Genomic DNA, 19604 nt, shown 5'->3' with positions numbered 1-19604 from the left:
ATCGTGTTGCGGCGGGAGCATCGCGTGGGCCGGTGGTGCTGCGATGGAGCATCGTCGGCTCTGCGACTATGAACGCGACGGGCCGGCCGATGGTGCTACAACTCCAGCGATATGACACAGTTGCCAGTGCTGCAATGGAGCATCGCTGGCTCTGTGACGTGAATGCGATGGGGCGGCCGATGGTACTGCAATTTCGGCGATGTTACACGGCCGTCGGTGCTGCAATGGAGCATCGCCGGATCTGTGATGATGAATGCGATAGGGCGGCCGTTGGTACTACAACTCCGGCGATGTTACGCTGTCGTCGGTGCTGCAATGGAGCATCGCCGGCTCTATGACGATGAGCACGACGGGGGTGATCGGTGGTGCTGCAACTCCGGTGATGTTACATGGCCGCCGGTGCTGCAATGGAGCATCGCCGACTCTGTGACAATGAACGGGACGTTGGGACGATGGTACTGCAACTTTGGCATTGTTAAACGGCCGGCGGTGCTACAATGGAGAATCGCCGACTCTATGGTGATGAACGCGACGGGCGGCCAATGGTGCTGCAACTCCAGTGATCTTACGTGGCCGCTGGTGCTGCAATCTTCGCCCACCGTCATGCTTCAAGCTGCAAGGCTAGCGACCGCTACTGTTGCAAGCTGGCCGGGCACGGCTGCTCGACGGAGTCACTCAGATGCTGCGTTGCAGCATGCTCGGTCGGTTGCGGCAAGCTCGCCGGCGTTCTGCTGTGGCTGCTCGCCGGAGTGATATGAAAGCTGCATTGCAGCATGCGTTGAGGCTGGTCATGGCAAGCTTGATGGCCTTTCACTACAAGCTGACCGGCGGCGTGGCTACTGCAAGCGGGGGCCTTACGGGCCAGTGAGCTGACGCCCTCGTTGGAGCTACAGGCTAGCATGCAAGGCAACTGAGGTGCTGCTTTTGCAACTTTCGTGTCTGCCGCGGAGGCGCTGCGGGAAACATGGGCAGTTCGGCTCGTTCAGGGGATCAAGTGGTCCTAATCATTCCTAATCAGGATGAATAGACGGTTAGCAAGGCGGCTTATCCTTTCCCAGGATCAGCCGACTTACGCGTAGCAGTGGCCTTTTGTTTAAGGCACGCACGTGCTCATGCATACGCCGCTGCTAGTGCCTACAAATTGTTTTTTGTTATCGGAGAAAGCCAAAGCTTTTTCAATAAAAGGTGTTTTTATTAACTTAAAATATAACATCAATTGGATACAAAGTATGCGAAAATTCGCAGGGGCGTGTAGATGCAGGGATACGCACTTACCGGGCAAGCAGCTGCGTCCGTTCATGCGGTGATTCGTGCACTTGTGTGTACTAGAAAATCATGAGAAAGCACCGGTAATTCATTTATGCTATCAATGCATTCGAGTACGGTTCAGTATACATGTGGTTGAGTTGATTAGGTGGACAGTGGTATCCCCAACCCACCAAGATTCAAATCCTGGTGCTCGCATTATTCCTAGATTTATTTCAGGATTTCCGGCGATGCGCTTTCAGTGGGAGGAGACGTTTCCGTCGACGACGAGGCGCCTACGGTGACTTTGTAAATCTCAAGATGATATGCCGGCTCAGTCTCTCGGAGGTGCTCATAGGGGTAGGGTGTGCATGTGTGCGTTCATAGGGGTGAGTGTATGCGCGTGTATATGAGCGCTTGTGTCTGTACTGATGCTTAAAAAAAGTATACATGTCGTACAATTGTCTATTTTTTTTACTACGGGAGAACCTTACATGTTTACTTTTTTATTTCCTGTTCATCTCCTTCCTCCCGCCTTTGCATTCTTAAACGGAGCGAACTCTTCTTCCTTCTGTACATTGTCACTGTTCTTTCATTTTGTCTCATCTGTTGCTTTCTATTTTGTTTGGATTCACCTAATTTCTTTGCTTTGTTTCTTCATCTACTATTGGTATGGGATCTTTCGGACCAGAGTTTGATGGATTAAAATTGCAGTTTGACAGGTAATTTATTCTGTTACTCCTTCTTGCTTACTCACATAGACCATTCATATCTTTTCATCTCCCATTTTATCGAGTGAGTGGATTTATTGATGCAGATTTGTGGACCTTAGATCATCTGATGCAAAGTCTTGTTTACCTACTCATGTATGTGCGAAGGATTTTGATATTACTAACGTTTAGTCATCAGACGATTCTGGATCGACAGCTGCGGAAAATAGTCGTCTTGCGCAACCAACTTCTTTCACAGATCGATACATTCAAGAGTCTAAATATGTTCGTGTTGTCAATTCAGTGCCAATGGATTTGTCAGTTTACTGCGAATACAGCCACCAACATACTAGCTGATTCTGAAATCTCTTCCATCTATATAAATAGTTTATTTCTTTACTTTTCAAGCTACATTATTTGAAACTTGTTGCATTTAAGTTTCATTCATGATGCACAGCAATGTAGCGAAAGTGCAAACCATTTACTGAAAAGTTATATACCCACTCTTTCTCCAATGCAGAACTTCGTCAAACAATACCAGAAAATGCAATTTGACCGAGTGTCTGAAGAAAGTTATGAAGAGAAAAGAACAACCCCTGTAAGATTTTATTCATTACTTATATAGTATGTTTTTATTGTTTTCTTTCGTTCAGTTTGTGCAATCTTTCAATCCCATATTAATTTCACTAGTTTATTACAATATTACACCAAAGTGTTACTAAACGTTGAAAGTGCATCACGAGTTTTTTTCTTCCACCGGAAGAAAGAGGACCTTTGGCTAGGGTCTCACGTGCCTCCAGTCAGTGCCGTCGCCGGTCTACCTCGTCTTGTGTGGTCTTAGGGCCATGAAGGCGTGGTGGATCCCGACCTTTGCCGGCGGGAGGCCTCCTTTTTTTATACTCTTTTGAGTTTTGTTAGGGTTGGTGTCCTTCTCAGAGAGGCAAGGTGGCGGCGTCTCTCTGCGGATGAAATAAGGTTCTTCCCGCCTTGTCCCTGTCCCGATGGTGTTTCTGGCATCGTCGTAGCGCGTGTGGAGGTTTTTCTCCGGCGAATCTCGCGGGATTCGGTCGGCATTTGTCTTCGGTGAATCCACATGGATCCAAATTTAAATACTTATTGTTGGGGACATCCATATCCCCGTTGAGATAACTTAGTGATTTACGAAAGTTCTTCAGTTTCATGCTAATCGAAAGTGGTTGTTAATAAGACTTGATCAACCTTATTAATGAATAATTTTTAAACAGTATGAAGTTGATGAATTTAGTAAGCACTACTTTCTGTCCCTACTTTTCATTTTCTGTTTTTATTAATAAAATAAAATAAAATGCCATGTTTTGTCTGTTTTCTGAATTTCTCGTGCAATAAAAATGACCAAAAAATAAAAGTTCTCAAAATGCCCTAAAAATTTTACACTATTTTTGCTGAATATTTGAGAATTTTTGGTGTAATAAACATCAGAGGGAGGTGCACTAGGTGGGCACAACCCACCTGGGCATGCCAGCACCCCTAGGCGCGCCCTGGTGGGTTGTGGTCCCCACGTGGCCCCCCTCACTTACCTCTTCATCCCACATCATCACTTACCTCCAGAAAAAAAAATCTCCATTGCTCTCTCTCCCATGTTCTTGAGCTCAAACTCGCGGATTTCGATCTCTTTGCTCGAACCTCCGTTTCTGAAACTGTTTCGAGGGATTGTTGCTTGGTATGTGACTCCACCGTTTGTCCAATTAGTTTTTGTTTTAGTGGTTTATATTTTGAATAATTATCTACTCTTGGTGATGTTGTAGATGTGCTTGCATGTTAAATTCTTAGTGTTTTAAGTAGTTTGAATGCTTGCTATGGCTTCTATGTACCCCTATCAGTAGTTGTTATCAATTTTATAAAGTTTTTTTGACAAATTTTTGTCACCCCCCAAATTTTTTTCTTCAGAAAATTGTACGCGGACATGAATATCTTCAGGAAGTTTGGCTCGAAGAAGAACTCCAAGGGTGTTATTGGGAAGTCTTCTGATAGTGATCTCCACCCTCGAAGGTTGGCCGAGGTATGGCCGTGTGAATGGACGCACACCCCGTTCCTGGAAGAGGCTGGAAGCCTTCAGGAGTTCACACAATATGTTGCAAATGCCGGCCTCACCGACTTCATTGCAGATGAGTGTGACCAGCACCAAATTCTCACAAATATCTTCATTGAGAGTTTTACTTTCCTGCCTAGGAATAATCCTCCTGAAGTGAGCTTCGATTTATATGCTAAAAACCATCAGATACCACTTACTGAATTTTGTGATATATACTTGATCCCCTCTGATGGGAGCTTAGCCGAGCCTAGGCCAGCTGGGTTTGAGGATTTTTATCGCACTTTGACAGTGGAAGATGAGAGAGGGGTGTCAGCCACTACCGCTGCTAGCATACACTTTCCTATCGTACATTATTTTGCTTTATTTGTTGCTAAGTGATTGCTTGCTAGAAAGAAAGTAGGTGCGCTCAGCGCACCAGACTTTGTTGTTTTACGCCGAGCACTAGAGGGCGACAACACCCATAGCTTGGGAGCTATTGTGGTTCCTCGCATCCATCTTAATTAATCCCATGGTGAAATACATGGTGGGATTTTTGCTACTCGTTTGGCGGCTCACTTTGAGGTTGAGATACTCCCTCATGATTACCCTCTGACCAAGGTTTATCTAGACAGGGCAGCCATGGAGCACCATCATTTTCTTGCACGAGATTATCCTAACATTCCTACTCCTTATAAAGTGATTTTTAGCGTTAAAACTCCTGATATTATTTCGCTGCCTGCACCCGCTTTGTTTGATTCTGCTGCCAGGGGCGGATATAGGATCATGCCTGCGGACATCATCGCCTACTGGAACGCTCAAGCTGCTGCAGAAGCGGCACAGGAGGAGCCTCCGTAGTGGAATGAGTGGATACCCGCTCCTCAGCACCCCTACTACCCTCCAGGCTACTGATCGACTACCAAGTTAGGCCAAAAGCCTAGCCTTGGGGGAGTACGTGTTTTCACCGACTTTACATTCATGTCTATTTATTCCATTTGTCGGTGTCCACACTTTTTCATTTTATCATCCATGCTTAGAATTATTTTCTTGCTTTCTTCTTGTGTGTTTGATAAACTTTAAAAACCCCCAAAAAATAATTAGTTGTAGTTAATTTACTTTCTATGCATGCTTAGTTGTAGTATTAAATAGAAAACCCAAAAAGATTTCCTTGTGCTTCTTTTGCTTGTTGGGAGCTTACCGTGTAAATATTTTTGTTGTTTTTGTTTTTTCCTTATTTTCTTGCTCAAGAAAACCAAAAACTCCAAAAATATTTCAGTGTGTTTCTCTGAATTTCTTTTCTTTTTATTCGAGTTGTACCAAGGAGAAGACCATGATGAAAATGTCGAGTGGCTCTCAATTGAATAATTATTGAACTAATAAAGAGCATATTTTACCTTGTCGTCTCCTGTTGAATAAAATGTTTTGCAGATTCCAGCTTAGTCCATGGCACTCTTGCACTATTATTATTTTCATATCATTCGGTCGTGAAAGTGAAAGGCAATAATGATGACATTCGATGAACTGGCTGTGACAGAGAGAAACTGGCATGAACTCGACTTGTTTTGTCTGTGTAAATATGTTTAACCTAGCATCCATGATTCAACCCATTATGATTAAACATGTTTGCAATGATAATTAGAGATTATAGTTTCTCATGCCATGAATAAGTAGCTCGGAGTGAATAATGATTTATCTGGGATATCAACATTGCGTTAAAATTATTGTGATGTAGTATGATGATATGGTATCCTCCTCTGAATGTTCAAGTGGCTTGACTTGGTATATGTTCATTGTCGGTGTCAAAACCGGCGGATCTCGGGTAGGGGGTCCCGAACTGTGCGTCTAAGGCGGATGGTAACAGGAGGCAGGGGACACAATGTTTTACCCAGGTTCGGGCCCTCTTAATGGAGGTAAAACCCTACGTCCTGCTTGATTAATATTGATGATATGGGTAGTACAAGAGTAGATCTACCACGAGATCGGAGAGGCTAAACCCTAGAAGCTAGCCTATGGTATGATTGTATGTTCTCCTACGGACTAAAACCCTCCGGTTTATATGGACACCAGAGAGGTTAGGGTTACACAAGGTCGGTTACAAAGGAGGAGATATACATATCCGTATTGCCTAGCTTGCCTTCCATGCCAAGTAGAGTCCCATCTGGACACGAGACGAAGTCTTCAATCCTGTATCTTCATAGTCTAACAGTCTGGCCAAAGGATATAGTCCGGCTGTCCGGAGACCCCCTTATCCAGGACTCCCACAGTAGCCCCTGAACCAGGCTTTCAATGACGATGAGTCCGGCGCACAGTAGTGTCTTCGGCATTGCAAGGCGGGTTCCTCCTCCGAATACACCACGGAAGAATTTGAATACAAGGATAGTGTCCGACCCTGCAAAATAAGTTTCACATACCACCGTAGAGAGAATAATATTTCCACAAATCCAATTTGCTGACTTGTTTTGGCAACATGACATTATGTCACGGCCCGGTGATTATTCGAACCGTTTCTTTTAACTAGCCCCGCACATAACGCAAGGCAGTTTTTGACACGTCTCGTCAAAGCAAAGATCGTGTCCCCTTATCACGGGATTTTCATCAATATGGGCGTGGGTAACCCAACCGCGTCTAGGACTCCTAGATTATAGGGAAGCCCCAAATGGCCACAGAGAGGACGCTTGGTATTCACCCTCTTTATAAAGGGCCAAGGCTTTCACTTTTTTCCCTCCCATGCTCAATCGAATCCTTCCCCCACCTCGAGTTCTAACACCCAAAGCCCAGGTCAGGTGCTCCGGATCTTCAACCATGTCCGGATCTAGCCTTCAAGGCCGATGGATGCCCTCCTCCGTTACGGAAGAAGATATCAAGAAATTGAGGGAGGCCAGATATCTGACCGCCGAAGTTTTGCATCGGCTGCCTGCCCGAGGGCAGGTCGTCCCTACTCCTGAACCCAACGAAGACGTCGTGTTCATCTCCCACTTCCTCCGAGGTCTAGGCCTCGCTCTGGATCCCTTCGTAAGGGGTTTGATGTTTTACTATGGGCTAGACTTCTACGATCTAGCCCCGGACTCCTTTCTTCACATCTCGGCATTTATTGTCGTGTGTGAGGCCTTCCTCCGCGTTACTCCTCACTTCGGCCTGTGGCTCAAGACTTTTGATGTGAAGCCGAAGACAATCGAGGGACAACACGTAGCGTGCGGAGGAGCATTAATAAGCAAGATTGCAGGAGCTCCATGGCCAAAAGGTTCCTTTCCAGAGGTGTCCGGATTATGGCAACGGGAGTGGTTTTACATCACAGCTCCCAGAAGTGCCAAGTGGGTGGCTCCCCCCGCTTTCCGCTCGGGCCCCCACCACAACTGATGTCATGGATTAGTAGAGGGCTGAGCTGGGGTCCAGCCAAGGACGTGCCTATACTGCAAAGCCGCATTCAAGATCTCTTCGAGGGAGATTTTAATTTGGTCATGGTAATGCAAGTCATGCTGGTTCGTCGAGTCCAGCCTTGCAAACGCCGGCCCCTTCGCTTGTGGGAGTTCAACCCAGAAGGACCGCGCGCTATTCAAAGCTTCCTCGGCCTGACGCACGAGGAGATGTACAAGTCATTCTTCGGACCTCAAACAGAGTGTCCGGATACTATAGAGGACGTGGGCCTGAGTAGCAACCGCGCCGCCGAACAAGTAAGTAATCCTCTAGCCGGACACACCGTCTTTTATTTACCATGACGTCATTCCTGAGAAATCGCCCTTTGACCAGGACTGGCTAACAAAGGCGAAGATGATTTGGTGTTCGGCCCCCCTCCCTGAGGGTTTGGAAAACTCGGTATTGGAAAAGATGCTCGAGCTCGCACCCTGCCCGGAGCCCTCGAAGGAAGATACGGGGGGGGGGGGAATAATATGGGCGAAAGCGGGCCCCCATCGCTGCCAGTTCCAACCGTGGGAATGAGCGCCTCCATAAGGGAGGATGACCAGGGAGAAGATTCTGATCTTCTCTCGCTATGGGGGAGGAAGAGGACTGCCTCTGAGGATCCGGAAACCGAGGCCTCCAAACGGGAGAAGAAGTCTCCAACAGAGGGTCCTGCCTCGGGGGTGCTTTTTGAAGGAAATATGCCCTAGAGGCAATAATAAAGTTATTATTTTATTTCCTTATATCATGATAAATGTTTATTATTCATGCTAGAATTATATTATCCGAAAACATAATACTTGTGTGAATACATAGACAAACTAAAACGTCACTAGTGTGCCTCTACTTGACTAGCTCGATTAATCAAAGATGGTTATGTTTCCTAACCATAGACATGTGTTGTCATTTGATTAACGGGATCACATCATTAGGAGAATGATGTGATTGACATGACCCATTCCATTAGCTTAGCACCCGATCATTTAGTATGTTGCTATTACTTTCTTCATGACTTATACATGTTCCTATGACTATGAGATTATGCAACTCCCGTTTACCGGAGGAACACCTTGTGTGCTACCAAACGTCACAACGTAACTGGGTGATTATAAAGGAGCTCTACAGGTGTCTCCAAAGGTACATGTTGGGTTGGCGTATTTCGAGATTAGGATTTGTCACTCCGATTGTCGAAGAGGTATCTGTGGGCCCTCTCGGTAATGCACATCACATAAGCCCTGCAAGCATTGCAACTAATGAGTTAGTTGCGAGATGATGTATTACGAAACGAGTAAAGAGACTTGCCGGTAACGAGATTGAACTAGGTATTGAGATACCGACGATCGAATCTCAGGGCAAGTAACATACCGATGACAAAGGGAACAAAGTATGTTGTTATGCGGTCTGACTGATAAAAGATCTTCGTAGAATATGTGTGAGCCAATATGAGCATCCAGGTTCCACTATTGGTTATTGACCAGAGACATGTCTCGGTCATGTCTACATTGTTCTCGAACCCATAGGGTCCGCACGCTTAACGTTACGATGACAGTTTCATTATGAGTTTATATATTTTGATGTACCGAAGTTTGTTCGGAGTCCCGGATGTGATCACGGACATGACGAGGAGTCTCGAAATGTTCGAGACATAAAGATTGATATATTGGAAGCCTATGTTTGGACATCGGAAGTGTTCCAGGTGAAATCGGCATTTTACCGGAGTACCGGGAGGTTACCGGAACCCCCCGGTAACCTAATGGGCCTTAATGGGCCTAGTGGAGGAAGAGGAGAGGAGGCCTAGGGGCTGCCACGTGCCCCTCCCCCCCAAGTCCAAATTGGACAAGGAGGGGGGCAGCGCCCCCCTTTCCTTTCTTCCCTCTCCTCCTTCCCCCCAAGTCCTAATCCAACTAGGGAAAGGGGGGGAGTCCTACTCCCGGTAGGAGTAGGACTCCTCCGGCGCGCCTCCTCCTAGGGCCGGCCGCACCCCCCTTTCTCCTTTATATACGGGGGCAGGGGGCACCCCAAGACACACAAGTTGATCTCCAAGATCGTTCTCTTAGCCATGTGCGGTGCCCCCTTCCACCATAGTCCTTGATAATATTGTAGTGGTGCTTAGGCGAAGCCCTGCGACAGTAGAACATCAAGATCGTCACCACACCGTCGTGCTGACGGAACTCTTCCCCGACACTTTGCTGGATCGGAGTCCGGGGATCGTCATCGAGCTGAACGTGTGCTAGAACTCGGAGGTGCCGTAGTTTCGGTGCTTGATCGATCGGGCCGTGAAGACGTACGACTACATCAACCGCGTTATCATAACGCTTCCGCTGTCGGTCTACGAGGGTACGTAGATTACACTCTCCCCTCTCGTTGCTATGCATCACCATGATCTTGCGTGTGCGTAGGTAATTTTTTGAAATTACTATGTTCCCCAACAGTGGCATCCGAGCCTAGTTTTATGTGTTGATGTTATATGCACGAGTAGAACACAAGCGAGTTGTGGGCGATATAAGTCATACTGCTTACCAGCATGTCATACTTTGGTTCGGCGGTATTGTTGGATGAAGCAGCTCGGACCGACATTACGTGTACGCTTACGCGAGACTGGTTCTACCGACGGGCGAAACGCCTCCCCCGGACCTGAGCCCTTCTCAGCTGAGCTCGTCTTCGGGGGATCTTCTTCCGGAGATGATGGAGAGCGAAACGCCTCCCCCAGACTCCCCCGCTCAAGAAGCGGGTGACCTCGAAGTGTCGTCACGGAGGGCCTCTCCGGATCCGGTGAGGCCAGAAGATAATCCCATAGTCACCCGAAGTCCCCAGCGTCCGGCTCTCGAAGAGAGCAAACAAAAGAGTCCGGCACCATCTGGTATGCGGTCGGACGTTCTGAGGGAGCTGTTGGAGCGAGCGGCCATCTCAGAAGAACACCGTACGTTGATGGGTACGGTGATGGAAAGAATTTCGTCCGCCAAAAGCGGATTACATGAAGCCTTTATGAGTCTACTGACGGGCTTTGAGGTACGTGAAATGATATACTTTTTGATAGTACCGCACATGTTAGGTGTGCCCTGTGTAGATAGTAGCCCCTGAGACTCTGGTTGTCGTCGAGAACGGCGGCGAACAGAGGATCATAGTCCCAGGTAATAACCGGTACTGCATTTATGTGCAGGTGGTGGAAGCTCCGGTGGCTAGCCGGACTAATGAGTTTGCCGAACTAAAGCGACAACTGGATGCGGCAGACGCCGACATCGAGCTTGTTAACAAGCGGCTTGACGAGTCACAGGGTAAGTAATGTTTTCTGGTGAATGTCACATAATAAGAGCAACATGATGCCAGTATCTTTAATATGTTGTGACTGCAGACGGAGCTGCCACCGTGGAGACCCTTCGGGCGGAACTTGCCCGAGCCAAGGAACAAGCAAGAGTTAGTAATACGGCTGCTTTGAAGGCGGCCAAAGAGCTAAGAGCCGAGAAGGACGCGCATTGCGAAAGCAAATAGAAGATGGCCAAGATGGCCGTAGAATTAAAAGACACTGCCGACCGTTGCCAGTTCCTTGAAGAAGAGAACCGAGTGAAGGCAGCAGACCTTGAAAAGGCCACGATGGAGACCAAAGACACTCGCTCTGCTATGAGGGCGAAGAAGGAGGAGCTGCGTGAAGCCGGGGATATTGCGGCTGGGAAGCCCTTTCTGCTGCAGAGGAAGTTCGGAGATCCGCGGTATGCCCCTCTGGATCGGCTGTGGAGTTCGGCAGACGCATATATGGACTTGGCGGCAAGCGTTGTCGATGCGGTCGAATACTTCCGAGATCAGACAGATCGTGAAGTGGACAAGCTGTTCTGGTCGCAATTTAACGTTCCAGAGCGTCTGCTTCCCTTGACTGATCAGCTAGCCGAATGGGCCGAACTTAATAGGTTGTCCGGACTTGCCATGAGGTCCGTCATAGATCATTTGTGGTCGGAGAAGCCGAAGCCGAACAACTATTTCAGCTTAGTGCAGCAGTTCCTTGGTGCGGTGCCGCGCATCAATGCGATGAAGAGGTCGGCGTGTATAGAAGGCTCGCGGATGGCCTTTGCCCGTGTCAAGGCATACTGGGCGGAGATGGATGCTACCACTATTGCGGCGCAAGGTTCGGCCATAGGCCGAGTAGCTGCCAAGCACTATTTTGAAGAGGTTCTTGAGGGTGCTCCTTTGATAGAGGCCCAGTGCTCGAAGAATATTATGTTTGAGTGACATGTATCCCCATTGTAAACACAATGTTTTTATGAAATGTAGTAAGGCTGTGTTTATACTTTTGCCGAAAAGTAATATGGTGCCTCCTGTGCGGCCGTTTATGTATACATGTATATAACCTGAAAGATTGCAGTCATCGGCTTCAACCCCCATGCATATAATGCGGAGGTGCTCGCAAAAAATGCATGTTCACACTTAACCCAACGTCTTGGTCCTATTAAAGAGGTGATTGCGCAGCGAACGAGGCAACCAGACTATGATGCTTTAACACTTTCACTTAGCCATAGGAGTTTGACGGTGGGGCTACTATATAGCCCCTTGTGGCTCCGCACTCTCCCGAACTCGGGGTGTGTATATGCCTAGCCGGGAAACGGCCCTTCGTTAAAGCGGAGGAATTCTAACATTCCGATAGGTCATCGAGTGGTTGACTAGTCTCGCGCTATATCATGACAGTTAGTTTTCGGCTTTCTCTACTGAGGTGCTCGTTCGGACGAACCAGGGCACAATCGTAGTAGTTCTCCTGGTGCTGCCTTAGCCGATAGAATGGAACGTAAGGCACCAAAACACAGGAGCCGGGCAAACCCAACATTTGACCAAAGACATGATTCGGAGCTGATGCATATAAGGCCAAACTCGCGACGCCGAACACTCCCTAAGGTATTCGGTCTTTATGGTATAAACCGGGCCTAAATAGTGCCCTTTGTAGGAAGCCCCTTGTGTCCGGGTACGTGCGTTATTCTGACGTGGCCACATGCCAAGACGTCAGCATCCTTCTCAATTTGTACTGAGAATCCAAGGGATGTATATCAACAAGAGACAGTAAAAAAGGTTTACGCAGGGTCTTAATCTAAAAAGAATCCTTGGAGCGGGTCCCTGCTGCACGTCTGCGCCTGTGTCTCCGTTGTGCCATATCCTGGACGGGTGTAGCACGATGGTCATCTGTAAAAGAGAGGAACTTAGGTGAAAAGTTGTCGTGCAAAAAGGTAGTTTTTAAAGAAACCATGTATAATTAAAGATAAGTAAAAATTGCCACTTGTCTGCGCGCGTTGAGCCCCTTGTATTTGTAATAGGGGTGTGGCCATCAATCCGGTATGAATTACATATAGCTGCGCCGGACTTGTCTAACCGTGTCCGTGGTCTTGACGACCTATCAAATGCTTTAGTTGGTGAGGCCGTTTTTAGTGTGCGGCTGCCAAGGCAGTCGGACTCAATTTGGCGCGCAAATATCGCTCAATATTTCCATGCACTGCAATGATGCCATGTGGACTGGGCATCTTGAGCGTGAGGGAAGCGTAATGCGGTATTGCATTAAAGCGAGCGAAAGCTTCGCGTCCAAGTAGTGCTTGATAGCCACTTTGGAACGGAGCAATGTGGAAGGTTAAATGTTCGATACGGAAGTTATCGGGGAAGCCGAATATAACCTCTAGTAGCAGGGAGCCCGTGCAGTGAGCCCCTGGGCTTGGCGTTACTCCTTTAAAGGTAGTGTTGCTATGGCACATTTTCGTTGGATCTATCCCCATTTCGTGGATTGTATCCTGGTATATCAGGTTTAAACTGCTGCCACCGTCCATCAGGACTCGTGTAAAGTGGTATCCGTCAATTATTGGGTCTAATACCAGGGCAGCCCATCCTGCATGCCGGATACTTGCTGAGTAATCACGATGGTCAAAAGTGATCGGATGATACAACCAGTGGCAGGACTCCGCGGTGATAGGCCCTTGGGCATATTTTTTTGGGAGTGACGCTTTGTTTCTCCCCTTGATCACGTGTAACACGTTGACTGTTTTGACTTCTTATGGAAACTTCTTTTGTTCCCCAGTGTCTTGCTTGGGAGGCTCATCCTCGTCTTCTCTTGGTGTATCCTCCCCCTTGTGTACGGCGTTGAGCTTGCCGGACTGCTTGAAGACCCAACATTCTCTGTGAGTATGATTAGCAGGTTTACCGGGGGTGCTATGGATCTGACATACTTGGTCCAGAATTTTGTTTAGGCTGGACAGTTCGTCTCTAGCGCCTTTAGAGGGCTGCTTTTGCTGACTTTGCCGAGAGCTTCTAAATCTGGCGTTTACTGCCGTGCTCTTTGTGCCGTCTTCTTTATTCCGGCGTTTGTTATTGTTGTTGTGCCGTGATTTCCCGTTTCCATCTCTAACTTCGGATGTACTTGGGTCGCTGATGCTGCATCTAGCTAGCCAGCTATCCTCACCCGCGCAAAAGTGGGTCATGAGGCTTGTTAATGCTGCCATTGTTCTCGGCTTTTCTTGGCCGAGGTGTCTGGCAAGCCATTCGTCACGGACGCTATGCTTAAAAGCTGCCAAGGCTTCTGCGTCCGGATAGTCGACTGTTTGGTTCTTTTTAGTAAGAAACCTGTTCCAAAGTTTTCGGGCTGACTCTCCGGGCTATTGAGTTATATGACTCAAATTGTCCGAGTCCGGAGGTCGGACGTAAGTCCCCTAAAAATTTGCCCGAAAAGCATCTTCGAGCTCTTCCCAGCTTCCAATGGAACTTTCGGGAAGGCTCTTAAGCCAGTGCCGAGATGGCCCTTTGAGTTTGAGGGGTAAATACTTAATGGCGTGGAGGTCATCTCCTCGAGCCATATGGATATGGAGGATGTTGTTCCGTCGTATGCCTCTATAATCCTCAATCCGGACACCAGGGTCTGTTGTTCCGTCGTATGCCTCTATATTTACGGGTTTGAATCCCTCTGGAAATTCATGATCTAGTACCTCACCGGTGAAACATAGGGGGTGTGTGGCACCCCTGTATCCGGGTGTACCGCCTTCTTTGGATGTTTGTTGTGTTGTGTTGTATGCTGGAGCGCGCTTACGTGGTCCATAGATGGATCTGGTTGTGCCGTCCTTTTGATGCGAGTCCTCGCGTGGATCACGTATTGGCTTATGTGCAGCGTTGTTTGCCGTTCTATGTTGGCCGTGAGGTCGCCTATCCGGCCAGATGGCTGTTTTGATTTTTGGTTGTGGGGGATCTAAGGCCTCCTCATCGAATTCAGGTAGCAACTTCCGCTTCGGGTAGCTCTTGGTGGGGCGATTACCGCCGTATTTTGCTGCTGTGTTGAGTACTTTGCTCCATCTAATTTGGAGTGTGTCTTGCGCAGCTTTGAGCCTTTGCTTCTGCTTTTTTAGACTCCTCGCGGTGGCAACGAGCCTTTGATGGGCATTCTGTTGCTCCGGGTGTCCGTCTGGTGTGACGTCATCTGGACTATGATCTTTGACAGAGTCGGGCTATTCGGCTTGATTCTCCGTGTTGCCGTGGTCCGGCAATGGTTCCCCCTGCTCTAACGCTGTGTCTGTATGATCGTTGTTTCTGCCGAGGCGTGATTTGGGGCGGCGCTTACGCCGCCGTTTTGACTGCTTTTCGAGGGAACAACCCTTCGTTGCGTCCTTCCGTTCCTCGTCGTCGTTTTCCTTTGGTGTGTCCACCATGTATACGTCATGTGGTGAAGTGGGCGTCCAGTGCCCTGGGGGCAGTGGTTCCTGTTCGTCTCCTGCATCGTTGTCCATACTGTCGATGTATTCGGAGTCGGAGTCGAGCATGTCGGTTAAGTCATCGACAGTGGCTATTAAGTGGGTGGGGGTGGGCGGCGAATTTCTTCGTCATCCGCATCCCAATCCTGCCGGGCATAGTTCGGCCAGGATTCTCCTGACAAGGAGAGAGACTTTAATGACTTCAGTATATCGCCGAAGGGCGAGTGTTGAAAGACACCCACGGAGGTAAACTCCATGATTGGCGCCCAACCGGATTCGATCGGAACGGGCGCAGGTGGTTCGGAGTCCGTGGCCGGAGAAGTATCCGGCAGTTCAACAACACGGCTCTCATGCAAGGTAAAGTTGATGTTCAGCTCGATCGCCGCTGAGGGTAAGGCCTCCGCGATGGGGTCCATCCACCCGTCCGCGGAAGGCGCAACTTGCTCCGAATTGAGGGTCGGAGCGGCCGCAGGTGCGATATCCTTAACACTGTCCGATGGTAGAGCTAAGTCGTACTCATCGTGACCGCGTGACGCACAAGGCAGAGGCTTGAATCCGTCGAAGATCAAGTCTCCACGCATATCAGCCGTGTAGTTTGAGCTTCCAAACCTGACTTGGTGGCCAGGGGCGTAACTTTCAACCTGCTCTAGATGGCCAAGTGAATTGGCCTGCAGTGCAAAGCCGCCGAACACGAACATCTGTCCGGGGAGAAAAGTCTCACCCTGGACTGCATCGCTATCGATGATAGTAGGAGCCATCAAGCCTAACGGCGACGACACAGAGGAACTCTCAATGAAAGCACCAATGTCGGTGTCAAAACCGGCGGATCTCGGGTAGGGGGTCCTGAACTGTGCGTCTAAGGCAGATGGTAACAGGAGGTAGGGGACACAATGTTTTACCCAGGTTCGGGCCCTCTTAATGTAGGTAAAACCCTACGTCCTGCTTGATTAATATTGATGATATGGGTAGTACAAGAGTAGATCTACCACGAGATCGGAGAGGCTAAACCCTAGAAGCTAGCCTATGGTATGATTGTATGTTCTCCTACGGACTAAAACCCTCCGGTTTATATAGACACTAGAGAGGTTAGGGTTACACAAGGTCGGTTACAAAGGAGGAAATATACATATCTGTATTGCCTAGCTTGCCTTCCATGCCAAGTAGAGTCCCATCCAGACACGAGACGAAGTCTTCAATCCTGTATCTTCATAGTCTAACAGTCCGGCCAAAGGATATAGTTCGGCTGTCCGGAGACCCCCTTATCCAGGACTCCCACATTCATGCATGTAGTTGAATCAAAACAAACATAGCCTCTATGATATTTATGTTCATGGTGATCATATCCTACTAATGCTAGTGTCCAATGTTACTTATGCATAATGCATGATCATGATCGTTGTTGCTCTCTAGCTGGCCGCTTCTCAATCTAATTGCTAGCCTTCACCTGTACTAAGTGGGGATTCTGCTTATACATCAAAAACCTGAACCCAAAGTTATTCCAGATGAGTCCACCATATCTACCTATATGCAGTATTACCCTGCCGTCCTAAGTAAATTTGCATGTGCCGCCTCTAAAAACTTCTAAAAATATATCTATTTTGTGTGCTTGAATTGTTCATGGAATGACAGGAGGTGGTCGGTATCTTCCATTCTAAGCGGGTTATTCTCAGGTCGAGTATTTATTCACTCGCCATCGCATGAGAAAAGGGCTGTAATAGGAATGCCCAGTCCCAAACTGCAAAATACAAAAGGAGTTAATTGCTCGAATAATCAAACAAAAACTCCCAATGGAGTCAAAACCTTTACTTTTATCGCTTGAACCACCACTAGCTTGTTTAGCATGGGAGATACTGATAACTGATGGTCGTGAAGTAAATGAGAAGGGTGCATGTCTCAAAATATCATTTATCTCTGTTTAAAAATTGAGCCCTGGCACCTCTGCAAATCACTGCTTCCCTCTGCGAAGGGATTTTCTATTTACTTTTATGTTGTGTCATCACCTTCTAAAACAAGCGCCAGAAACTGAGTAGAGCACAGTTGTCGTGATTTATGCATTGTGTGTAGCTAATGTTGGGTGCATCATGACTGTATCTTTTCTACCATGAATTACAATGTTTAGTCACTGCTTGAACTTTGGAGGTGCTCTGCATTTATGTTTTACGGTCTCAGAAAGGGCTAGCGAGATACCACTATTGTCATATTATATAATGGTTGTTTTGACAACGTGTTGCTGTTTGAGATATCTTATTATTGCTCGCTAGCTGATTATGTCATTGATATGAGTCATTATAATCTTTAAGATTTATTGCCGACATGGTTAGTTATAATGTTGGCTGAAAACATGGGTGATGTTTAAGCTTATTTATGCAAACAAGAGCAAAGTTCATAAAAGTTTTTCTTTTTCACTTTCAGTTTATCAATTGAATTGCTTGAGGACAAGCAAAGGTTTAAGCTTGGGGGAGTTGATACGTCTCCAACGTATCTACTTTTCTTAACGCTTTTCCTCTTGTTTTGGACTCTAATTTGCATGATTTGAATGAAACTAACCCTGGACTGACGTTGTTTTCAGCAGAACTACCATGGTATTGTTTTTGTGTAGAAATAAAAGTTCTCGGAAGAACGGAACTTTGCGAGGAATTTTTATATAATATATACGAATTTCTGGAGCCAAGACCTACCGGAGAGGGGCCCCTGGGTGGGCACAATCCACCAGGGCGTGCTCCCCTCTCCTGGCGGGCCCAGGTGGGTTGTCCCCACCTGGTGGCCCCGCTGACCCTGAAACCAACTCTATAAATTCCTATTTTCGGAGAAAAATCAGGGAGAAAGAATTATAATGATCCACGAGACGGAGCCGCCGCCAAGCCCTGTTCTTCCTCGGGAGGGCAGACCCGGAGTCTGTTTGGGGATCCGGAGAGGGGGATCTTCGTTCTTTGTCATCACCAACCCTTCTCCATCGCCAATTCCATGATACTCCCCACCGGGAGTGAGTAATTCCTTCGTAGGCTCGCTGGTCGGTGAGGAGTTGGATGAGATTCATCATGTAATCGAATTAGTTTTGTTAAGGCTTGATCCCTAGTATCCACTATGTTCTTAGATTGATGTTGCTATGACTTTGCCATGCTTAATGCTTAACACTTTGGGCCCGGGTGCCATGATTTCACATCTGAACCGTTTATGTTATCATCATTATATCCATGTTCTAGATCCGGTCTTTCAAGTTATAGTCACCTACTACGTGTTATGATCCGGTAACCCTGGAGTGACAATAACCGGGACTTCTTCCGGTGATTACCGTAGTTTGAGGAGTTCATGTATTCACTATGTCTTAATGCTTTGTTTCGGTTCTCTATTAAAAGGAGGCCTTAATATCCCTTAGTTTCCATTATGGACCCTGCTGCCACAGGAGGGTAGGGCAAAAGATTGTCATGCAAGTTCTTTTAATAAAGCACGTATGACTATTTACGGAATACATGCCTACGTTATATCGATGAACTGGAGCTAGTGCCTTGTCGCCCTAGGTTATAACTGTCACATGATGAATATCATCCAACAAGTCACTGATCCAATGCCTACGAACTTTTCCATATTGTTTCTGCTAAGTTACTACTGCTATCATCACTGTTACACTTGCTACAAAATTACTGCTATCACTATTACTATTACTATTGCTGCTGTCACTACTATCAAAACTATCAAACTACTTTGCTACTGATCACTTTGCTGCAGATAATTAATCTCGAGGTGTGGTTGAATTGACAACTCAGCTGCCAATACCTTCAAATATTCTTTGGCTCCCCTTGTGTCGAATTTATAAATTTGGGTTGAATACTTTACCCTCGAAAACTGTTGCGGCCCCCTATACTTGTGGGTTATCAAGCAACGTGATGAAACTCGAGCCCCTCGAACTGAGCCGATATTTTTAATACGGCGTTTCGGTACGCCGCCATTTTTGGACCTTTTGCATCGAACTCTCCATTTATCTGGGATATTGCGAGGTTTGAATCACCGCGCACCTCTAGGCGTTGTATGCCCATGTAGACAACCATTCGGAGACCATGTAAAAGTGCCTCGTATTTGGCTACGTTATTGGAGTCCGTATACATGATCTGCAACATGTAGTGAACTGTGTCCCCCATAGGGGATGTCAAGATGACACCAGCCCCCAGTCCGGCTAGCATTCTAGAGCCGTCAAAGTACATGATCCAGTTGGAGTATGAGCTGAACTCTTTAGGGATCTCGGCTTCAGTCCACTCGGCAACGAAGTCGGCCAGCACCTAAGATTTAATAGCTCGATGCAGCTTGTATGCTATTTCAAATGGTAAGATCTCAATGTCCCATTTAGCTATGCGGTCGGTGGCATCCCTATAATTTATAATGTCATTTAGTGGTACTTTGGATGCCACCGTGATCGCACACTCTTGAAAATAGTGCCAGAGCTTGCAGGATGCCATGAAGACCGCATAGGCTATCTTTTGATAGTGAGGGTATCGAGATTTGCATGGTGTAAGG

This window comes from Triticum urartu, chromosome 4A, assembly GCF_056163025.1.
Source record: "Triticum urartu cultivar PI428250 chromosome 4A, HENAU_Tu73, whole genome shotgun sequence".
NCBI classification, from domain to species: Eukaryota; Viridiplantae; Streptophyta; class Magnoliopsida; order Poales; family Poaceae; genus Triticum; species Triticum urartu.
Note: the sequence above shows the minus strand (reverse complement) of the source record.